The following is a 15086-nucleotide window of genomic DNA, read 5'->3' as shown; positions in this document are numbered from 1 at the left end:
TTTAGGCTCGAGGTGAGGAGGAAGTTCTTCACAGGAGCTGTTAGCTGTTGGAATGTGCTGCCCAGGGAGGTGGTGGAGCCACTGTCCCTGGAGGGATTGGATGTGGCACTTGGTGCATGGTCTAGTAGTCATGAGGTCTTGGGTGACAGGTTGGACTTTTCCAACCCTGTTGATTCTGTGATTCCCTCTATATAAAATATATAAAAATTTACAACCTTAAGCAGATAGTTTTGGAACCTGACTATGCTTTGAACAGGTCTTTTTGGAAACTGACTGTATTTTGTTAAAGCTCAGTGCCACCTTGTCTCACAAAATATAAATTGCTTTAGACAACTGAACATGTCTCTCTTTTAAAGCAAATGCCTTCATTCAGTTGTAGATCAATAATAGAACAAGGGGACACAGTCTCAAGATGCGCCAGGGGAAGTTTAGGCTTGAAGTGAGGAGAAAGTTCTTCACCGAGAGTCATTTGTCATTGGAGTGAGCTGCCCAGGGAGGTGGTGGAGTCACCATCCCTGGAGGTGTTCAAGAGGAGATTGGACGTGGCACTTGGTGCCATGGTCTAGTCATGAGGTCTGTGGTGACAGGTTGGACTCGATGATCTTTGAGGTCTCTTCCAACCTTAGTGATACTGTGGTATTCTTGTGTGTATGACTATATATGAAGGAGAAAATAAAGGGGAAAAAACCCCATAAACACATAGAAATGCTTTGGTTTTGAAAAAGCTTACTACAAATGCATTTCTGCCTTGGGCTTCCGTATTTGAAGTGCCCTCCCATTACAAACATGTTATTTGTTAACTTTGACATAGATGGGACAAATTAGAGCTTGGTGGTAACTATATTAATTTGAAAAATTGAACAATGTTTGGTTTAATGTTTTCCCTTACAATTATGGCAAACGCATGCTCTTGTTTGTGGCAGTGGTTGGCTACCCATATAGATAGCAATCGTGATTATTGCCGTGAATGTCGTTTGGAATCGGTAGCGATTGCGAGGAGCATGCAAATTGTGAAGAAGATTAAGTAAACAAACAAAAAGATGAAAAGGTTGGCGGGCAGGCTGGCAACTTGGTGGAGTTTCTGCTGACTCCTCCGAGTTTCCACTGTGATCTCCTTCCTTTGAAAACAGGACAGACGGGTTCAAAACGACCTGACTGTGCTGTCTAAATCAGCCATTTTTCACTGTCACAGTAAATGAATTTGGATTAAAGAGGTGCTTTGAGCAAAGGCGGTGACGGATTTATGCTCTGTAAAGCTTTACCTGGTGACCTGACTCTCTAGGCCTGAAATTGGTCTATATTTAGAAGGGAATAATTAACTATAGCAGGAGCAACTGAGGGTTTTTTTATTACAACTACATGGCAGCTATGATTATGCAGATGAGGGTTGCACTTAGGTTCTTTGGTTTATTTACGCTCTTGGGTTTTTGGTGTGTGTAAAAACCAGGTCAGAATTGAAGTGCACAGATTCTAACCAACATGGGGGGTTCTAATTTTTTATTTACTTTTTTTTAGTTGCATAATATATTCTAAATTAAGCATAAATAACAATGATGTTGAGATGCTGGAAGGTGTCAAGAGAAGGGCAACAAAGCTGGGGAGGGGTCTGGAGCACAGCCCTGTGAGGAGAGGCTGAGGGAGCTGGGGTTACTTAGCCTGGAGAAGAGGAGGCTCAGGGGAGACCTTGTTACCATCTACAACTACCTGAAGGGAGGTTGTAGCCAGGTCTCTTCTTCTAGGCACCCAGCACCAGAACAAGAGTACACAGCCTCAAGCTGCGCCAGGGGAGGTTTAGGTTGGATGTCAGGAAGAGAAGTACTTCCCAGCAAGAGAGATTGGTGATTGGAATGGGCTGCCCGGGGAGGTGGTGGAGTCACCATCCCTGGAGGTGTTTAGGAAGAGCCTGGATGAGGCACTTGGTACCATGGTTTAGTTGATTAGATGGTGCTGGCTGATAGGTTGGACTTGATGATCTCTGAGGTCTTTTCCAACCTGTTGTATTCTGTAACAAGAGAGAATGCTGCTGAGTAATCATAATTCACTGAATGCTTGGAAGAACTGCTTTAACAGCAAATAGTAAACCAAGGCTAAGACCCTCAACTCCTCCTTTTCTAAATAAAGTGAACTTTTAGGTGGAAATCTTCAAAATTCAGATTTATAATACAATCCAACCAGTGTCAGTGCTCTCACACTTACTGCAGGCAGAGGAGATTTATCAGTTGAAACAGGTGTAAGAACATGTTTAAAAATCATATTTAGTATTTTATGCATTCTAAGGGCAGCATCTCTTTCTGGATGACCATTTTGTTAGCTGCTTTGCCTGTGGGACTACCTGCTGGGTGGATTTAAATTATGTTGAGCATGTAAAAGGAATTGACAGTGTATCTATCTGTGTATATATGTAAATAAATATAAGCAGATATCTGATGGGAGTAATTTCCTGCAGAGAGAAGATGGTGACTGAACACACTTTTTTCTTTCACATTGATTATTTTGTGTGTTGTGTGTGTGTTTTATAGAGCAGCAGAAGTCTTTAGTGAAGTCATCTGGCTATTGCTTTCATATCAGCCTAAAAATCCATCAAATAACTTCTTATCAGTGATAAGACTCATGAGCTGCTAGTAGGATTTTCTTTCTGAGTAGCAGTTACAATAATTTCATTTATATTAGTAAAAATGTGAAATTATAAGTTCTTTATCTGTTGCTAGTGATTCCTTGGCTTGATGTTTTGGGTTGGAGTAAACCTGAATGTTGGTATTTAATTCAGCATCCTAAAAATGAAATACCTCTCCTCTCAGTTTTCCAGCAAGGGGATTTTCAGTTATTTATGGATTTTAGCTGGCTTAAGCCACCTTATGTGCAAAGGCTGTTGTTTTAAAGCAGGAATTTACTACATTTGTGAGTTTCCAAAATCTGTATTCATTCCAGGACTAGTATAATACTTGTGAAAGTTTTGGTGGTTGTGTGGGTCAATGTGCTCCTTGCATGGGTAAGGAGGTTGTTACACTGCTGTGCATTTGTCCAGATACTGTACCAATCTGCTGCTTTGGTAACACCCACATCAGACCAGGCAAGGGTGAGAGGAGATGACAGAGGTGGAAAGCAAGCAACATGGCTGCTGTGAGTCTGGAAAGGAACGGGACTTTCCCTGTGCGGCCCAGGGCTCGGCTCTGGCTGGAGTGGTGGCCAAGCTGGCCATCATGCCGGGAGGCTGGCCTCAGCACTGCTGGGAGGGATACTTACTTCCCACATGGAGTCTGGGAGCACATCCCATGCTTCTACTACAGTCTGTCCAAATTTAATAACCCTGGGGTCCCTGAAGCCCATCATTTGGTAAGAGGACAGACTATTTTTATATGCAGCGTGTAAGGCCAATATTACACAGTCCAAGAGTATTACAAGAAAGCGTTGGTATGCGTAAAAAAAGCCCCAATACATACGAGTAAGTTTACATTAATGCCTTTATGTGAAAAGTTGTTTTCAAGAAAGAGTTCATATTGCATCAAATCCAGCTTGAAATAATGAAGGCCAAGATTCTCCAGTTACTGATGAGTTTCATACATGGTGCTATTGTAATTTTTGGAAGAGAAGCAGGAATGACTTCATTTGAATCAAGGGATATGGCTTTTTTCCAGTGTCTCCTGGAACTGGCCTGAGAGAAACACATGTACTCTACCCTGCCTCCCTCCACAAAACTACTGAGGGTCTACCTTTAGAAAGCCCTCATTGAAACATGCTAGTCCTTCTTAAATAATTAAAAATCAGAAATAAATCACCGAGCTTACAAAACTGTAGGCTGGACAACACTTTAGCGTGGTAAATTAAAAACTAACCCAACAAAACCCTAAACAACAAAAACCCTCAACAAACCCACCACCAACAAAAACCAACACCCTTCCCCCCCAAAAAACAAAACACAGGTGAACCTCCAAACACACAAAACCAAATGCACCCACAAACCCCTCCCCACCCCCAAAACAAACAAATAAAAACCTGGTTGAGAGTTTCTAGGAATGTTCTAGACCTTAGTACCAGAAATCTGTTATTTTTATTTGTGTTTTCTTCTCTCAAGAGGGAAGAAATAAGTAGTGCAGTGCTGTGTTATCATAGGCCATACTTTCTAGTGTGTTTGTCTGAGGGAAATCAGTGCTGAGAAGGTTGGCATGAATGAAGCTTTCTGAGAGATAGGAGGTAGAAGCATGAAGGTTGATGGACACAGTGCAGCTGGCCTAGAGAAGTGATGACATGTATGGCCTCTGATATTTTCCCTTAAGCAGGCAGTTCCCTCCTTGTCACATCAAGGCTCAATGGCAGTAGGTGTCTGAGAACTTCAGTTTTGGCTGCTATGGCTCTCTGTTGGAGATCAAATTATTTTCTCCATTTCAGGGTCATGCTCCATTGCATGGACTCACACACTTTTGCTGGAGGCCAGCTGTGTTCAGAAAGCAGGCTACTGGCTGCTCTAGTGGCATGAGAGGAAAGCCACCCAAATCTGTATCACTTTGGCCTCATTTATGGGCAAGGACTTGTTTTGTAGCTGTGGAGGGAAAATCAATCCATTCATCATCATCCTAGTGAAAGGGAACATTTGCACCACGGGGCACTGCAAAAGACTTCCCTGTAAATTTGCCCCAAATGATGGTGAAGCAATGCTGGGCTGTTTCTTAGAGACTGAGGTAGGGCTGTACTGCTGAGAATTTAGAAAATGGAATGTAATAAAAACCAGGCTGAAATGACATCATTCTTTGTTGCTTTTTAAGCACATGCTGCATGTGTGGACAGTGCACAGATGTTTTTCTTTGATAACTCACTGTGTAAGTTTATGGCCTTGGAACATTGCTAATGGAAGGGGTTGGTTTTATTTTGAGCTGTGTTAAATTCTGTATCAAACTTTGTTGCATACCTGCAGCGTTTAGGGTGTTGCAGCCATAAAAATTCACATCTTCAGTATTCAGTATTTCAAGTATTATTTTTTTTATTATTATTACTCTTCCTCCTCGTTTTTTTTTTAACTTGCTAATTGTTTCCAGACTCCTTTTTTATCTATAGTGAAAACCACTGTTGAAGTTTTCCTTTTCTTTATTTTTTTTTTCTTTATTTTTTTTTTCTTTCTTGCTTTGGTGCAGTGTGTAGGGAGGTGTTTTGATTTCATCCTCTTGCTAGAAAGTTGGGGCAGCTTTGAACTCAGGACGCTTCTTGCCATTGCAATTTCCTGCCAATTGTGTCTGATACCACCAAAAAAAAAAAAGAGAAAAAGGCAAATCTCTGGAGAGCTTTCTGATGATTTGTCTTAGTTTACTCTTGTATTCCAGACTAGACTCTATTGTGTCTAAAAGCAGGATTGATTATACTGAATCTGCTGATTGCTAGAGCGCAGCTTTGCTGGATGAACATAACACATTCCATAGCTTTCTCCCTTTTATGGTCTCAGTTACAAATAGATTTTTCGCTCCCGTATGGTTTAGTGAATGTATTCTGCTTTCACACAGACATTCAACATATGTGTGTCTGCTCTAACAAAGGGCCAGCAGCCATAGATCAGATCAAAAAATCATTTTTCAGTTTGACTGTATAATCCTACTAAATGGAGTTTGTTTCCTTCTGTGTCTTTTCTTGTGTTTGCAAAAGGTCCCATTCTTTAATATTATCCCTAAGTTTCACAGTAACCTCCCAGCCAAATTACCACAACCATATTTTGTTCTTTTTCAGTTGATGGTTCAGAAATATCATAAATTGAGAAGATGAGGGAATTTAGAGGTAACATAGATATAGTGGAGATGGTAGCTGTAGCAGACTGCATCAGCTATGGAGCAATAGTATTTTATGGTAGTGCATAGCTTGTTTTCCTTTTTCAGAGCAATGAAAGGGATCAATAAAAGGGAAGAAATATTTCATTTTATGTCCTGTGAAGAAGACTGTGCTGAGTTCTCAGGAAAACCCCCACTCTAGAACAGCAATAAAGCCATATTCAAATCCCCTGTGTTTACTGTAAAATCTTGTCCCTTCAAAGAGCTTTAGGTCAGAGGCCTTATATGGGCAAGAGAAGTACTTCCTTCTTCCATCCCCAAGTTATGGCTTGTCTCCTGTGGGCAGAGGGTTATCTTCATCCTTGTGATGGACATTTCAGCTCTCATTTTGCTGAATATCTTTTTCATTTCTCTCCCCTCACCCCCCCCCACCTTCTTTTAGATCACCATCTGTAAGCTCATGTGTTGTCCAGTGCTTTCATTGTTTCTTCCTTTGCGTGGCAGAAGCAAGTGATGTTTGTTGTAAATGTTCTACACTATTACTTTAGTTCTAAAACATTTTTGATTTCCAAGGTACTATGATTTGAGTAACTAACTCCTTTATATTATGCAGCTCTTGCCAATTGTCTTCATTTGCTCATAAAACCAGAAAGAACATGTTTGCTTTCAAAGCAAATCTATCAAATAATGGATTAATTTGTTCAATGCCGACAGAAATACATTTAGCGTACTCAGATTTGTCCTATCAGTCATTAGTGATTCTTCTTTCTAACTCCTCTCAATATAAGCTGCAGGCAAGAAAGCCAGCTGTAACATGGCTTGCATCAAGAGAAGTGCGGCCAGCAGGTTGAGAGGTGATTCTCCCCTTCCACATCTCTCTCATGAGACACCACCTGGAGTACTGTGTCCAGATCTGGAGCCCAAGTACAAGAAAGATATGGATGTGCTGGAATGTGTCCAGAGAAGGGCCACAAGGATGATCAGAGGGCTGGAGCACCTCTCCTGTAAGGACAGACTGAGTTGGGGTGGTTCAGATTGGAGAAGAGAAGGCTCTGAGGAAACCTTATTGTGGCCTTCCAGTGACTGATGTGGGGGATACAGGAAAGCTGGTGAAGGACTTTTTAGACTTTTTAGGGTCTCAGGTAGTGATAGGACTAGGGGGAGTGCATCCAAGCTAGAAGAGGGTAGATTTAGATTAGACATCAGGAAGAAGTTCTTCACCAGAAGGGTGGTGAGACACTGCAACAGCTTACCTAGGGATGTTGGAAGCCCCATCCCTGGATGTTTTTAAGGCCAGGTTGGATGTGGGTCTGAGCAGCCTGATCTAGTGGAAGGTGTCCCTGCCCATGGCAGGAGGGTTGGAACTAGATGATCCTTGGGGCCCCTTCCAACCCTAATTATTTTGTGATATTGGCTTAATTTTCTCTAAGGGAGGACAAAAGAAGAAAATTTAAATCTATAGCAGTTATAGGTTAAATGTTAAATGTTGATTTGGTTGTCTTTTGCTTTTTTTCCAAATGATTGAAGCAGCTTCTTTGGGAAGCTGATCTGCCAACTCAATAGTAAGCTCTCAGATGATAATAAGGAAATATGAACAAGAACTGTTTCAATGGGAACTTGTAGGTTAATCTTTCCCACCATGCAATATAAAAAATGTTAAACTCATTTATTGATGAACTGGCTTCAGTAGGTGGCAGGGATTGAATTTGTAGTCTTGTGGTTTTGTCAAATTTATTACTGGTGCAGGAAAAACAAAACTGGAGAGAAGGAAAATAGATGAAGTGTAAATCTTGTGACAGTAATTGATAGTTAGGTGGAGCTGCCTGCTTGCTTCTCTGTACACACCCAGTTTAGGATGATTCAGAAAGGCACTTATTTTACACAGAACAAGTGAAGTACACTGCACTGGTTAGGCTGCACCTCAAGTACTGTGTCCAGTTCTGGGCCCCTCAGTTTAGGAAGGATGTTGACTTGCTGGAACAAGTCCAGAGAAGGGCAACAAAGTTGGTGAGGGGTTTGGAACACAAGCCCTATGGGGAGAGGCTGAGGGAGCTGGGGTTGCTTAGCCTGGAGAGGAGGAGACTCAGGGGTGACCTTATTGCTCTCTACAACTACCTGAAGGGAGGTTGTAGACAGGTGGAGGTTGGTCTCTTCTCCCAGGCAGCCAGTACCAGAACAAGAGGACACAGTCTCAGGCTGTGCCAGGGGAGGTTCAGGTTGGATGTTAGGAAGAAGTTCTATACAGAGAGAGTGATTGCCCATTGGAATGGGCTGCCTGGGGAGGTGGTGGAGTCCCCATCATTGGAGGTGTTCAGGAGGAGACTTGATGGGGTGCTTGGTGCTATGGTTTAGTTGTTTAGGTGGGTTGGATTAGTTGATAGGTTGGACACGATCTTGAAGGTCTCTTCCAACCTGGTTTATTCTATTCTAAGAAAAGGAGGAAAGTGGACATGACAGTGGTGATCCCCTTCCAATCACCTCAGATGTTGCTTACTTTGTACTTTAAAAACCTGATGAAGTTAACCTTTTCAGAATGAGAGCTTTTAAAGGTGGTGGTTTGTTTGTTAGTTTGATTCAAATCTGAGTTATAATCAATGATGAGAGTTTTTAAGAACCACCATCAAATTTTCAGTAAACTCTTTGAATAAAATAATTGCTGTAGTACTAGATTTTTAAATTCCTTTAGTTTTTGAGCTAAATTATTTTAGTCACTTGTGCTGTATGCTCAGCTGTATGCTTCTTGGCAGGAAAGCATGCGTTGCTGGTTGATACTGGCTGAAGTCTTCATCGTATAGAAAGCTTTTGTACAGCTTTCTGACAGTTGCTGCTGCTGTTCCTGCTTCTCTTCTAACCCTTGGGATCTTGTAGTATTTTTGTTTGTGTTCCTGTTCTAGCTGTCTGATGGTGAGCAATTACTTAGTAAACTGTTTTCACTATTAAGGGTGTGCACCCAATTACTCAATAATGAAGAGCTTGTATTTTTCTTGCTTCCGCCCTGACCGGGCATCAGCTCAACAGGTGAGACATTCAAGTTATTGTATGCAAGCATTCAGAACCCTCCCCAGGAAAGCATCCCTTACCTTGCTTTAATTGCATTCCTGAAGTGTAACTGCTTCCATTAGAGAGATTTCCCCAGCTGTAGAAGTGTTTAACTGACCAAAGCATCTTGAGCTTGCTTTAAAAATAATGATGAAATATAATGGAAATTAAAATGATATTTTTGAATAGCTCTTAAGGTCTGTACTTCTGTGATGCTTGGGTTCTCTGAATTTCTGCCATCCCTCAAATTAAGTTTAGAATTTTTCTTCTTTGAAGATAAAAGATGAGACTCTCACACAGTTGTGTGACTCTGAAGAACTGGGATGTGGGAAGAAGCAGCACAGATATGATTCACTTGGAGTTCTGCAGAAGCTTTGTGCACATGCAGGGTCTTGCCCCCCCCCCCACTCTGCATGCAGAGCAGCAGTGTGGTTGCTCTGTGCTGCCTTGCTTTAGTTTCCCACTTGTGCAATCCTGGGAAGTTGTGTATGGAGAGGGAATGACACTGGAGAAAATGATGAGGTTAAAGATATTTTCTCATGTGTCTGTGTGTGGCTCTGACTAACAGTGTCCATCACTGAAGAAGAAAGCAGTCATTACAGAGAGGCAAGGAGACGGCAGACCGAGTTTTACAGGCAGAACCTGTCGGACGACTGCAGATGAATCTATTGCAAAGGCAATAGCCCTCTCCAAGCTTAAAGCTAGCTGGTAGTACATAAAGGATGAGTGTCTGCCCAGTGAACCTGCTGCTGAAGACAAGGAGGGTAATTCAGGCTGCAACTTGAGCTATTTTTCCAAGAAGGGATGTTTGTGTTGAAGAGTGAGCTTGTGTCCTCACCTCAGCTGCAAAGCAGTGACATTCCTTTTTGATCAGGGCTGGAGAGCCAGGGATGCTTCACCTACCTTCCTTAATGACTTACACCCTCCCCCCCACACCCTTCTCCCCCCCTTCCCCCCGCCCCCCCCATATTCTCTGTGCTTGCTGTAGCATGGAAATGTTTTTTTCTGCACTGTCTTATTCATAGAACGGTTTGGGTTAAAAAGGGACCTTAAAGATCATCTAGTTCCAACCCCTGCCAGGGGCAGAGGCACCCTCCACTAACCCAAGTTGTTCAAGGCCCTGTCTAACCTGGCCTTGGACACCTCCAGGGAGGGGATGTCCACAAGTTCCCTTGGCAACCTGTTCTCATCACCCTCACTGTATAGAATTTCTTCTATTCTATGTATTGAAATCATGCACACACAAACAAAAAACCCCACACAAACACCAAAAGACCCGCCTCGCACCATAGTGTTGAGCACCAAGCAGCAGGCACCAACTTTGCCAAGGGGGGCTAGAGTTAAAAATTTGTAAAGGAAATAAGGTAGAAATAAATTTCCACTTAATTTCAACAGGCTGCCCTAACAAATTGTACTGTCTGTAGTTGGGTGACAACGTGAAATAATCCATGAACTGGAAGAAAAGTTTACTTCGGAAGACAGCTCTCTTAAATTATTTAACTTGGCCTCATCCTCTCCTGAACTGGGGAGAGCATAACAGTGTCTTCCCTCTCTTGATCCTTGTCTTGGCTGGTTGCTAAGATGCCTTTGGATATAATGAAACTCTCTTAGCACAGGAGAGAACTTCCAACATAGCAAAACTTGATTGCCAAATTGAAAAATAAAAAGTCTGCACCCAGTAATGACCTTTCTGTGATCTTGGATGCTGTATTCCTTTTGTGCTGTGGTAATGACCTCTCAGCACATGAAGTATTTTGAATTTTTTTTGGTGACATAATTCATGTAAATGTTCTGAGTGATCTCTTTGCCCAACCCTGACCCTCACCTCTCTATGAAGTCTCTTTAGTAATTTTATCCTGTGTTGAAAGCGTCCAAAGACTTCAGGCATCATTTTCCCACACACAGTCAAAATAAAGCACTATTAAAAAAAATACATATAGCAACTAAAGGGGAAAAAACCCACACCAAGCCCCTGCAAACAAATTTTCTCTCAAAGAGGAGTTCTGTTTCAAAGTCCCAGTTTGTTGTGGGGTTTTTTTGGTTTGTTTTACCTGCAAGCTGAATAGAGATTCAAGGAACCTCTCCTTATCAATACCCTGAATTATTCAGAACTGGGGGTTTGTAGAAACCTATGGACAGATGTAGTCTTGGAACATACAGCTGGCTAACCTGATGTTCTCTGCTGGAGAAGTTCCTCTTCTTTTACTGGCCTGTCCACCCTTCTTCAACATACCATCCCTTTGTTTCTGCTGACACAGCTGTTTAAGAGGGCATCTGTTGGCTTGCTGCAGTGATTTAGGTTAAATCTGATCACTTCTGAAAGGCCGGGGTTCTAATGGTGCAGAGTCCTAGGCAGTTCCTCAAGCAATTGTGCTTGCATGGGAGGAGCCCTCTGTGTGCTGCAGGGCAAGAACAAGCACGCAGAGGGCAAGGAAAGATGGAAACTTTATTTTCTGGCTTTACTTGATAGCAAAAGAAAAAGTGCTTTGTTATGACCTCACCTGATTCACTGGGTTCTACCCTGCCTGGGGCTGCAAGCACTCTTCTGGGGGCTGTAGTTTTTTATTTATTTCTTTTTCTGAGATACAGCAACCCCTGGAGAAGCCCAGAATTGGGGAATCAGGAAGGATCTGCTTTGTCTATATGCTTAGATTTGGTTTTTTTTTTTATGTCTGTAAAGTGTCACATCTTCCTCTGTTTTTTAAAATGATTTCTTTAATATAGAAATGATGCAGGGTACTGACTTTCGAAATGGCCCACTCATTGCTGAAGGATGCTGGCAAGTATCATATATTTTAGCCAAGATGGGGGTTGTAGTTTTTGCTTTTGTTTGGTGTTTGTTTTGGGTTTTGTTTGTGGTGTGTGTGTTTTTGTGTGCTTTTTTTCTGTTTTTGTTCTTTGGGGGGTGGGGGGAGGTTTGTTTGTTTGTGTTCTGCTTAAGTGATCTTTACAGCTGTCAGTCTGTTGCCTTTTGCTGGCCCTAAACTAAACAAAACAGCTCAGGAGCCTGAGTGGCTGTTCCTAAATGAAGGTCAGTTGGATGCAGTGCTGTAACAGCCTGTAGAAACAGCCTCAGACCAAGGCAGCTTTTGTTAAGCAGAGGAACATTAACTACACCAAAAGTCTCTGAAAGTGGGTGGTTTCTTCTGCCAGGCTCAGTGACACTTTGTCACAATGAAAAAACAGCATTGTCTGCAAGTAAAGATTGAAAGCATCTCCTCACATCTGTTTGTCTAAACTTGGGAAAAGGTGCCATTGGATGAGAGAGGCAAATCTTGCTGTGACTGTGTGTGTACTTGTAGAAAAAGCCAGCAAGTGTCAAGGCATCTCTCATTAAATTAGTTTTATTTTGAGCCTTGTTTATTAGCTAGCAGCAATATTTGCCTTGCACATTTTTTTTTAATGAAATGTTTTACAAAATTTGTGTAATATGTGATCCCTTCTATGTAATTGTGCACTCAAACAATGTCTTTGGTGAGAAGAAACTAGCAGAGTTTTACCCAGAATTGTCTGGAAGACACCAGTATGGAAAGCAGAGATGACTCACAGTGCCTTGAGGATGAAGAGCTTGCAGTTAACCACAGAACATGGCACTATCTCTATGCCAAAGCTGGCTGAGAAAACCACAATGTTTTCCACTTTGCTCGGGGGGGGGGGGGGGGGGGGGGGGGGGGGGGGGCAATATTACTGCTGAGAACTATTGGCTGTTTAAGCAATCTTGATAATCTTGTCAACCTGATGAGTTTAGAATGAGTAAGCATGGGAGGCATGTGAATCAAAGGAAGGTTGTAGTTTCCATCTAGAAACCATTGCTATTTTTATTTGATGAATAAATACATATGAAACATTCTCCTTATTTGTCAGTGGACTCCTCTGGGTGAATAAACTTGATTACATAACAAGAATGTGGTACTTGATAGAGCACGTGTTTAGATAAACTGATGCTGAAACACTAATTATTTTCCATGTAATCCCATGTGTCTGTACTCCAATTTCTTTAGGAATATCTGTATGGCATCTGTTTATACTGCTGGTGGTTTGCTAGATGCCTGTAAATAAGGAATGTTTATTACAAGAGAAATAGTAAGCATCTGTCATTACTCAGTGTAATTTGTTTTCCATGTGCTCTTAGGGTAGTAGGGTTTACACTGATGCAGGTGGCCTGACTTTACAGGCCACCTACAGGCAGAACTAAGTGAAAAACACAGAAATTAAATCTCCATTTTGACTTCTTGAAAACAAACAAAAAAAATCTATCTTTTAAAGCATATGTTGAATATTTTCCTTTGGGGTTCTGTTTTATTTAAGTTATTGTTATGTTTCCTTTTATGTCTAGTGACCTTTACTCTTACTTACATAAAGGATACAGGAAGAAAGGGGTTAGCTTCCGTTGTGGGTCATACTTCTTTTCCTCACCCCTCACCTCCTGAAAGATGTGAAGACATTGCTTTTGTCGTGTGTTTTTTTAGAACCTGGGCCTGTTCTCATGGAGGTTTTTTTGCTGCTCCACTTTTTTCCTTTGTAAGTGTTTGAGCTCAACTCGCGTTCCTCGTTTCTGCCCGGGAAAAGGTGAAAGACCTCATAAAATATTGGATTTGACACATGGTCTGCCAGTGGTGCCGATTGCTTTGTTTAGTAAAAGAAGGGGGGGTGGAATTGTATAGATAGGAGTAGTATTTTGATATTGGTCATTGGAGGAGTCATGCCGTAGGAGATATTTGCATCAGGATTGATACTCAAGTTTCCAAGCATCTGAAGAGGAGAGCTTTGAAGGAACTGCATAGAGTTACTTTCAGGCTAGCAGGGTATTACAAGCAGATTGTCTTGTGGGCAGGAAGAAGCCGTAGATGAAGACAAACCCTCTAATTTAGTCCACTGGTTAATAGTGAAATGTCAGTGTGACTTCATTTAAAAATTACTTTGAAGGTGTGAATTTTCTTTCTCTTGATCATACTACTTGAAACAGTGATTGGTGGTTAGCATTGTCTGTAAGAAGTCAGGAAGTCTGCCTTCTAAACTTTTTCCTCCTTAGAAGAAGTTGATTTGGGGTGTTAGTATTGCGGGAGTCATCCTCTGGGCTCTCCACAGATTAGTATCTGATGAGCAAACATTTCTTACAGCTGTAATTTTATTAATACCTAATTTCTACTTCACTTTCTACCTCTCCCACCCTGTACCACTAAGTGGTAGGCCAGCTTTCTTTAGATACATAAACAAGAAGCTGTGGTGCGAAGTTACGGAAGATTGCAAAGCCTCAGTTTGTTTGGTTCTCTCTGTGCTAGGAACAGAGAGCAATGATTTCAGAACTGACACTGGGGGTTTTTTAACTGCAACTAAACATCTGTTCTATTGAGGATGAGTATTTCCCATGCCAGTGGTTAAGAAGCAGTATCAGATTATTCCCACTGCTAGCATCAATGTCCTTATTTATCCTGTCTTTTACTAAGGGTAGCGTGGGCTTTCTTTTCCCCTCCTGTTCTCACCTTGTGTTGGCAGCTGATGAGTAGGAACCCTTCTTGTGTACCAAATGTTTCATATAGAGGCTTTTGGGGAGACTATAAGCTATACAAGAATGACCCTGCATGTTATTACTTTGTATTTTCATGTCTTTTCCCACCTAGAAACTACTGTTGTTGGGGTTTAATATAAAAGTGTTTCAGGGTACCCAAAACAAAAAATCAGGAAAATCAGGTTGATTTCAGGCCTGTACATGGCAGAAGAGGAAACTGCAGTGAGGGGAGCAAATTTTTCTCATTGGTCACAGTTGGTGCTCCTGCTGGATATGTGGAAGAGTACATATGGAGTGAACACATGCACAGGCACTGCATACAGAGAGAGTGCATACACATGCATAGGCCATATGTTCATTATTTTTTGAAGTTTTGCTTTCTCTTGCATTTTTATCAAGCTTTTAAGAGGGATATTTTATTTGGGATTAAGTATAACTATGCAGGACAGTAACTGAGTCACAAAGTGTGTTTTCCTCCTTGCTCTCTGTGTGTCAGCAACATTCCTTGTGCTCATCCTTCGCCTAGAAATGAGTTTCTTTTAACCTAGAAAGCCTGCTGTGAGGAAGAGAGGAGACTGCAGCATTCCTCCAGGCATGACGGAGCTCAGTTTCGTTTACAAATTTTGTCCAGTTTCCACACGCTCCTCTGTACTTACTATGTACCAGGCAAAGCAGGCATGCAAACTTACAAAGGAACTGAAAAAGCACGCCAGCAATCCTACACCTGTGTACACACATGCAAAAGTGATCCTTCTGTCTCCTTATGAAGCTCATATTTACGTGTTGTTTAA

The 15086-nt window shown here is 41.7% G+C and overlaps 1 protein-coding gene across 7 annotated transcripts in view; it reads left to right on the top strand.

The window, feature by feature from the left end:
• NHSL1 (NHS like 1) overlaps window positions 1-15086 on the top strand; it is a 198760-nt gene that overhangs the window by 60861 nt on the left and 122813 nt on the right. The gene's annotated exons all lie outside the window — the stretch shown is intronic.

The sequence above is a fragment of the Dryobates pubescens genome, chromosome 6 (assembly GCF_014839835.1).
Source record: "Dryobates pubescens isolate bDryPub1 chromosome 6, bDryPub1.pri, whole genome shotgun sequence".
Taxonomy (NCBI): Eukaryota; Metazoa; Chordata; class Aves; order Piciformes; family Picidae; genus Dryobates; species Dryobates pubescens.
Note: the sequence above shows the minus strand (reverse complement) of the source record. Positions and strands in the feature narration are given on the sequence as shown.